Genomic DNA, 9226 nt, shown 5'->3' with positions numbered 1-9226 from the left:
AGAGTGAGATAGTAGCAGGTGAGATTTGACTTTATTGATTGAACAGACGCTTTTATCCAAACACACAAATAGTGCATTTGTGTGCAATACAAAACCTAGAGAGTTTGGTTTAGGCTAGCACCTCAGGACCCAGCCCTCCTGCACTGCTACTGTATTTGGTATTTCTGCTCTGTGTCACACACCTATGTGCTGTGGTTTGGGACTACAGCGCTGCTCAAAACCACCTCTCTGTTTTCTAGACTGAAACCACGGGCGTGAAGTCCCATGTGCCAGACTCCTCTCCCCTGTGTGTCTGTGTGTCTGTGTGTGTGTGTGTGTGTGTGTCTGTGTGTGTGTGTGTATGACTAGGAGCATTTAGTTTCCCCCTAAGGTCTCCGAGGCCAGTACAAGGTGCAGCTGCTGCCTTGCATCATCCCAGAATAAAGCACAAGGCTGTGACCACGGTGGAAAACACAGCCCCAGTTGGCCCTTAGACAAAAGCCTGTTGGGAGGAGGAATAATGAGTCCTCCAGGTATTGGAGTGCACTTAGTGACTGCCCTCAACCCCCCTCCCTCTTCCTACCTCTCCCCCTCTCAAATCAATTGTACTGCTATTACCTGATTTGACCCAGCTATAGAAAATAATTCAATCATCTGTCTGATTGGAGGGGATGGACTGATGAGATGCTTGACTTAAAAATAAGGTAAACCTCTTTCCAGGCTAAAGGAGGTCTATAATCAGATCTGTCTTCCCTTAAATAGAGTAGTCCCCCTCTCATTACACAGCCCAACCCTGGGGCCTCATTAATCCACGTCAAGGGGGTGGGGTTCTCCTGGGGCGAGGGAGGGGTTCTGATTATCCTCTTCATATAACAAGAAGTTAGTCAACAGTCAGACAGACACTGCCACAGACACAGTCAGGAGGTCTGGGATCTCTGAGCCATGCTCCTGTTGCCATGTTTACCCTGGCAACTGGTTCTAGTAGTGTCAACCAAACCCCGCTGTGCCCCCAGGGTTACGTGTCCTTGTCTCGGGGTCAGCCAGGCACTGTTCAATGGCTTGGAGGTCAGATCACCACTCCTGCTGTTTCAGGGGAGGTGTAGGAACCCTTCTTATAAGCTCACCACCAACATTTCACTCCCCAGACAAGACGTTGGTCTGCTCAAGAACGACTCAGTCTGGTGCAGGGGTGTTCAATTCTGATCCTCAGGGGCTGCTGTCCTGTATGTTGTAGATGTTTCCCTGCTCCAGAACACCTGACTCCAATGAGTGCTCGTTACCTGCGTTCCACAGAGCTTGATAACAACTGAATCAGGTGTGTCTTTCCATCCACCTCTTTCTGGGCCGTCTCCCTGTCTTGACGCCCCCTCCTTCCCTCCTCTCATCGTTTCTCCCTCTCCTTCCCTCACCTCACCCTCTCTCTCCCCCTCCTTCCCTCCTCTCATCTTCTCTCCTGCTCTTCCTCCTCTCATCCTCTTTCTCCCCCTCCTTTCATCACCTCATCCTCTCTCCCCCTCCTTCCCTCACCTCATCCTCTCTCCTGCTCTTCCTCTTCTCATCCTCTTTCTCCCCCTCCTTCCCTCACCTCATCCTCTCTCCTGCTCTTCCTCCTCTCATCCTCTTTCTCCCCCTCCTTCCCTCACCTCATCCTCTCTCCTGCTCTTCCTCCTCTCATCCTCTTTCTCCCCCTCCTTCCCTCACCTCATCCTCTCTCCTGCTCTTCCTCCTCTCATCCTCTTTCTCCCCCTCCTTCCCTCACCTCATCCTCTCTCCTGCTCTTCCTCCTCTCATCCTCTTTCTCCCCCTCCTTCCCTCACCTCATCCTCTCTCCTGCTCTTCCTCCTCTCATCCTCTTTCTCCCCCTCCTTCCCTCACCTCATCCTCTCTCCTGCTCTTCCTCATCTCATCCTCTCTCCTGCTCTTCCTCCTCTCATCTTTTCTCCCCCTCCTTCCCTCCTCTCATCCTCTCTCTCCCCTCCAGCTCTGTCAGCTCAGGGATTCTCTTTCAGTTGACTTCTTATTTAGGTTAGACGTACTGGTGTTATGCCCCCCCTGGCTCCTCCTCCTGCTCCTCCTCCAGGACTGTGGTGAGATTTAAAGGCACAGGTCTGCTCAGTCCATGTCTAATACATATGGAGGGGGGGGGGGGGGGGGGGGGGTCATAGTAGACCCATCACCTAGGTCTAACAGCACTGTTATTCAATCTATAAACACACTGATGTCAAGTGTGTACACAAATAATAGTTTGAATAGGGGGTGTGTGTGTGCCCTTCCTAGGTAGGGCTTGTAGATGTGTCTGTGTACACACACACACACACACATACACAACCAGGCCCCCACTCCCACAATGCATTGGTGCAGAGTCATTGAATCGTTAGCTACCAGAGAAGAGAACTGGATATGAGCAGAGGTCTTGTGATTCCGAGTTGTTGTGAGGATCTGGTGGCCACACCTCCCCTCACCCCTCCTTCAGGAGGATCTGGTGGCCACACCCTCCCCTCACCCCTCCTTCAGGAGGATCTGGTGGGCACACCCTCCCCTCACCCCTCCTTCAGGAGGATCTGGTGGCCACACCCTCCCCTCACCCCTCCTTCAGGAGGATCTGGTGGCCACACCCCTCCCCTCACCCCTCCTTCAGGAGGATCTGGTGGCCACACCCTCCCCTCACCCCTCCTTCAGGAGGATCTGGTGGCCACACCCTCCCCTCACCCCTCCTTCAGGATGATCTGGTGGCCACACCCTCCCCTCACCCCTCCTTTAGGAGGATCTGGTGGCCACACCCCCCCTCACCCCTCCTTCAGGAGGATCTGGTGGCCACACCCTCCCCTCACCCCTCCTTCAGGAGGATCTGGTGGCCACACCCTCCCCTCACCCCTCCTTCAGGAGGATCCGGTGGCCACACCCTCCCCTCACCCCTCCTTCAGGAGGATCTGGTGGCCACACCCCCCCTCACCCCTCCTTCAGGAGGATCCGGTGGCCACACCCTCCCCTCACCCCTCCTTCAGGAGGATCCGGTGGCCACACCCTCCCCTCACCCCTCCTTCAGGATGTTTACCCTCCACAAGTTGACTCTTTCACTGCCATCAAGTTGTTTGGGTTTGTAAATGAACAGGATTACCTCGACACAAACGAGTTCTGCTGTCTGTCAGGCTCCGCCCCTTCCCCACACCCCACCTCTCCTAACTTGCCCTCCAGCCAGGGCTTGTTTATGTGTGTTTTAGCATGAGGACCGGTTTAGTAGGGCTTTAAGAGGTGTGTGTGTGTGCATGCTGCTGTACACCTGCAGGACAAGGCACTATGCAGACCAGCCAGAGCCCAGCCCCCTGGGTCATAGTCACTGCAGACCAGCCAGAGCCCAGCTCCATGGGTCATAGTCACTGCAGACCAGCTAGAGCCCAGCTCCCTGGGTCGTAGTCACTGCAGACCAGCCAGAGCCCAGCTCCCTGGGTCATAGTCACTGCAGACCAGCCAGAGCCCAGCTCCCTGGTGCAACAGTGCTGGAAGTCTGTCCCATCTTTGTTCAGCAGCTGCTGTTCATGTGGAGCCTCACTGAGCGCTTTAAAAGGCAGACTGAGTCTGGGTAGTTGTGTGCTGGTGTCGGTGGCTAAGCCGTGCTGCAGTGAGGATTAGCTTCCTGGTAAAACGGGCTGAGCTGAGCCCAGGGAGATGGCGACGCTTGCTCGGGAGAGCAGGGGAGAGGGAGGGAGAGAAGGGAGGGGGAGCAGGGGAGAGGGAGGGAGAGAAGGGAGGGGGAGCAGGGGAGAGGGAGGGAGAGAAGGGAGGGGGAGCAGGGGAGAGGGAGGGAGAGAAGGGAGGGGGAGCAGGGGAGAGGGAGGGAGAGAAGGGAGGGGGAGCAGGGGAGAGGGAGGGAGAGAAGGGAGGGGGAGCAGGGTGGGGCTCGGCTGGTGTGAAGAGGAGAGGGAGGGGGGGAAGCATTGCGTTTTTAATGTGTGCACAAGTAGGAGTAACCTTTCTCTCATACACTCTCTTTCACTCTCTCTCCAGGTGAGGCGCCGACGTTAGCTTCTGAATGTGGAGTCCTCTGCTGCCCTGGTGAAAGGTAGGTCTCTCTCCTAGGAAGGTCTCTCTCCTAGGTAGGTCTTTCTCCTAGGTAGGTCTCTCTCCTAGGTAGGTCTCTCTCCTAGGTAGGTCTCTCTCCTAGGTAGGTCTCTCTCCTTGGTAGGTATCTCCCTGGCCTTCCCCACTGCTAGCTAGAGGAGCACTAGCTGTAGTTCAGAAGGTAGTCAGTGCCTGCCCACAGCCCCTCTCACCTCAGGCTTCCCTGCAAGCTGCAGGTGTGCATGGTCAGATGTGCGTTTGATGTGTGTTTAATAGTGTGTGTGAAGCCATGTGTCTGAAGTGTGTGTGGGCTGCTGTGTGCCTTGAGTCTAATGTGAGTGTGTGTCTGTGTGTGTGTGCTGCTCTGTGTGCTGTATTTTTTTTCTTCTACTTGTTAACGGGAACATCTTCCGTGCCAGGCCGAATCCACTTTTAGTCTGGCGGGCATGCAGAGAGCCTGCACAGCCTCCTCCCACCGTCCTCCTGTGAGGGCTGACTCACCCCCCCCTCCCCCCCCCGCTCGCAGCGTGGGGAGGAAACAGGGCCACGTCCCCCAAGGTTCAGAGTGCAGTTCACATCTCTTCTACACAACTTTCCTCTTTCTCTATTTTCTTTTACATGGTTCTAAGTGGCAGCAGCTCTTAAAATAACCTCCACATTCTTCCATTTCGAATCCCTGAAGTGGTGGCAGGAGGACTCGAGCCCCGGTAACTGTGTTATCTCTACAGCACGGCTCTGTCTCAGGTGGTAGCAACAGTAGCTGGTTTGTCCGAGGTGGCGGGGGGGGGGGGGGGGGGGGCAGCAGGTGTTGCCCCTGGGCTGGGGGTTAGTGAGACCTCAGGAAGACATGGAAAACACCAAGTTTGCTTGGAGGCCAGCTTTTATAATCATACATGGAAACGTTCTATAAATAGGTGCCCTGTGCAATTTTCCGGGATAATTCCTAAAGATATACTGAATTCTGGATGGAGTGCAGCTGGATGTGTGTGTGTGTGGTAGATAGGTGTATGATAGATGGGTGCAGATGACACTAGATAAACAGCCCCAGACACTACTAGTTCTACTGTTGTGTGCTCTCGTACTGTGAGAAGATTCTACCTCCACTCTCCTGTTGGAATATGTCAGGGTTGACAAAATGTCGTCACTACAACACTGTCTTCTCAGAACACACAGTCTCTCTCTCACACACACAGTGCGGGGCTCAGAAGGCTGGGGTTGTGGTCGTATCTCCTGCATCAGGAAACGGTTCCACTCGGCCTCTCCCATGTTTGTCTTGGCTCGTGGAGCTCCAGTCTCAGTTACGGGATTTAACGGTTAATTACACATTAACTAACCTTGCACACCCGGTCCCCTCTCCTGCCTCCTCTCTCTCTCACACTCATTACTCTCTGACACACTGGAGTTAAGTGCCCTTTATGGACAGTTCAGATAAGGTTTATAGTGATTTGCAAGGGGTTTACTGTGAGGCTCCATAGCTTTTTAGTGCTCTTGTTGCCTTGCCTCTCTTTACCATTGGACCTTTAGTGTTGTGTACACTGATTTTTGTGCTTTGTGACGTCTCTTGTCCACATTGTTTCAGATTGGAGATTTGGAGTGATCTCAAACACACACACACACATTCTGAAGGCAGGGCTTTGAGAACTCTGGTCTAAATCCTTCATGGCTCCATTTCCTTCTCTTGAAACACCGCTGTCTGGTTTGGAGATGTATCTTTACAGATGGATGGGCAGACTGGTTTTGAGATGTATCTTAACAGATGGATGGGCAGACTGGTTTTGAGATGTATCTTTACGGATGGATGGGCAGACTGGTCGTGAATTCTCCTCTGTTTCTGAGTGAGCTTTGGATTAACATTTCAGCTGACCTTTCCCCAGAGGGAGGGATGGGAACGGATGGATGCATGGATGGATGCATGAATGCATGGATGGATGGATGCATGGATAGATGCATGGATGGATGGATGGATGGATGCATGGATAGATGCATGGATGGATGGATGCATGGATAGATGCATGGATGGATGGATGCATGGATAGATGCATGGATGGATGGATGCATGGATAGATGCATGGATGGATAGATGCATGGATGGATGGATGGATGCATGGATGGATGGATGCATGGATAGATGCATGGATGGATGGATGCATGGATGGATGGATGGATGGATGCATGGATGGATGGGGATGACACAGGGTAGTCCAGTCCACCACAGTATCTACCTTATGTTGTAATCCTTAAGAAGCCCTTTCAAATGTCATACAATTGGCCAGTGAGCCAGTGATGGATTTATAGATTGAAATAATCCAAATTGTTACTGCGATATAGGATCAAGTGAGCTGGGATAGTGGACGTTTGCCACCAGCTCTGTGGATTAGCTTTCAGAAAGCTACATTGGAGCAAATGTAGCCTAAGTTTACAAATGGTCCAGGCGTGGTCCCTCTTGATGTGAGGTTGCCCTGAGCCTGGTGCAGAGCCTTCATCTGGGGGCCTGGGTGGGAAAGCTCCTCTTTTGATCTGAGAACCACAGCCTCCTTTAATGAGCTGAATATTTAGAGACAGGAAGGTAGAGAGAGAGAGACGTTCATGTTTTTATTCATTGGGTTCAGTTTCAGAGTGGGGCTCATGTGCTGTGTTTAATGTGAAGCATCTTTCTAGAAGTGGTGCGACAACCATGTCAAACACTTACCACACCACCGACTAAAATAGCAGCCATTGACGACAAAAGACGATTGAAGGTCTTGCTGGGTGTTTTTAGACGGGCTAGCGGTCTCAGTGTATGTTGTATAGCGTATTATTAAGAGCAACAGCTGTAGACGTGAGAACTAATCTGACACAGTGGAGACTTGAGACAGTCCCACTGTTACCTGGAGCAGGCATGCACGCCGTAAGACCCGTTACATGGAGAGTCTAAACAAGCTAAACATCAGGCTGAACTTGCACTCTCGCGTCTAGTTGTAGTGATCTGACAGGTGTGGTTAGACTACTGGTTTAAACATTCATGGCTGGGTATTGTGTTGCTGTTGCTGTGTATCTGGTCTGCTGCCTGTCTGAAGGACGCATATGGGCCTCCTTCACTCTGTCCCTGCACTCTGTTGTCCTATTTAGCCTGCTGGTTTAATGAAATACTTTTTTTCCAATATATCTTTTTATCTCGATCGTCAACTGAAAAGAGAAAAAGGGATTGTGAGTGCCTAAACATGATATATTTGTCTTGACCCAGGTCCAAACGACCGCCCGAACAAGAGAATGCTCTTGAAGATACAGGCATTTTCAGTTGTAATTCACAAGAACATCTTTTTTGGTTCCCTCCCTCCCTCCGCACAGCTTCCTACTCATCAGCTTACGACTCATCTTGCATCCCTGAGGTTCTCAGCTGTGTCTTGTCATGATGCAACAGCACCAGGCTGTTTTCATTTTTCAAGCTGTGTGAGCAGAAATGGTTGATGGGCTACTTTGAGCGATTCAAGTGCAGCGTTAATCAGAGCTAAGGGCTATTATCACATCTCTGTGTGTCCACCAGGGCCTCAGTCTTGAGTGAAACTTCCCTGTTTCTACTCCTCTGGTTGTATTTTATTTTTTCCCTCTCGCAACCTAACCCCAACTCACACAATGAGTGGCACTTTTCTCCGGAAACACAATCAACGCTAGCCTTGTAATGGCCCTCTTTTGGCCTAGGCTGTCACTTAGTGGTCGTTTGGAGGGGATAGCGGGACCTTTAACCCTCCTGTGCTGCTGGGTCTCAGGATGTACAGCATGTGTTCTCTCACTAGTGGTCCTTTCGGATATTTCCGTGTCTGTTGGTCTCACGTGTACGAGGTTTCTTTCGTGGGGAGAGGGAAAATCATCTCTGGAAACATAACAGGGTAAATGCTGCACAACTGCTTCCACGCTGAGTGGAAAGTTTAGGTACCAAGCTACTCTGCTCACCCTGCACGTCAACGCTTTGAAGGTCAGCGTAGAAGTGTAGTGATGTTGGCCTCTTCTGCAAAGTGATTCTGTTCCCCTGGCAAGGCTGAAACGCATTGACGAGTGCCAGCTCTGCTTCTCTATTTGGCTCAGCACGGAGGTGGTGTGTGTGTCTGTGTGTCTGTGTGTGTGTGTGTCTGTGTGTAGGGTTGGTTAGCCACCTAGCTGCAGCCCAAGGCTTCAGCCAACAGAACTGGGATACTCTTAGACTGGCCTAAATGTACCCTGATCCAGACCTGGGAATAGATGTCCCTGCTCATAGACTAAGAGCTCTGTACCAAGGCTATCCTGACTGGCCCAACATCACAGCAGTAGCTGACATGTGAAGGTACATACACGGTTTGTCAGATGGGACTGGAGGACTATGGAGGTGGCAGGTGGAGAAGGGCTGGAGGGCGGGGTCATAAGGTGGTGATGAGGCTGGTTGCATGCTGTAAACATGGTGTCTTTGGGCTGTGTGAATGTTGTTTAGTGAATGCTGTGTAGCACACTGCTGCGGCGTGTGTGTGTGTGTGTGTGTGTAGGGAGGGGGGACTACAGTCCTCCCATGCAGTATGTAGGTCTTTAAGCCCGCCATTAATCTCCTCGTCTGGGGATGAGGGAGAAGAGGAGGAGAGAGGGGTGGACCAGAGGAGGGATGAACCAGAGGAGGGATGGACCAGAGGAGGGATGGACCAGAGGAGGGATGGACCAGAGGAGGGGTGGACCAGAGGAGGGATGGACCAGAGGAGGGATGGACCAGAGGAGGGATGGACCAGAGGAGGGGTGGACCAGAGGAGGGGTGGAGGGATGGACCAGAAGAGGGATGGACCAGAGGAGGGATGCACAGCATAACGGGGTTTCATGTGTGACATCATGTTGTGACAGCTGGCATGTCACTCGCTTTTTATGTCTTTCTCCCTGTACACACACACACACACACACACACACTGGGGCCACACCCGCACCAAGTCTATCCTGGGCTTGTCAGGCCGTCACACAATGTGTCCCCTCTGTCACCAGGATGTGAAGGCACGTGACAGGAGTGATGAAAGGGACAGAAGGTCACAGACTGTGTTGCCAGAGATGGGCCAGTCAGATTTCTGATATGGAAAATGTATTTCGGGAGCACAGAGTCATAGCTGGCTAGAACTGGCACTGTTCACCACTTAAACACTTGTTTTGTCACCAGTTTAGAGTTCCCTTTTGGTGTGTGTATGCATGCTTCTATGTATTCTAA

At 52.0% G+C, this 9226-nt stretch overlaps 1 protein-coding gene across 1 annotated transcript in view; it reads left to right on the top strand.

Annotated features, from left to right (window-relative positions):
• The first annotated feature begins 3934 nt into the window (after positions 1-3934).
• Positions 3935-9226, top strand: part of osbpl5 (oxysterol binding protein-like 5) — a 23770-nt gene continuing 18478 nt past the window's right edge. The window contains exon 1 of the mRNA XM_047051789.1: positions 3935-4039. The gene's annotated coding sequence lies outside the window, so the exon portion shown is untranslated. The remainder of the gene's footprint in view (positions 4040-9226) is intronic.

Source organism: Hypomesus transpacificus, unplaced genomic scaffold, assembly GCF_021917145.1.
Source record: "Hypomesus transpacificus isolate Combined female unplaced genomic scaffold, fHypTra1 scaffold_176, whole genome shotgun sequence".
Taxonomy (NCBI): Eukaryota; Metazoa; Chordata; class Actinopteri; order Osmeriformes; family Osmeridae; genus Hypomesus; species Hypomesus transpacificus.
The sequence above is the reverse complement of the archived record's forward strand: the minus strand, read 5'-3'. Positions and strand labels throughout refer to the sequence as shown.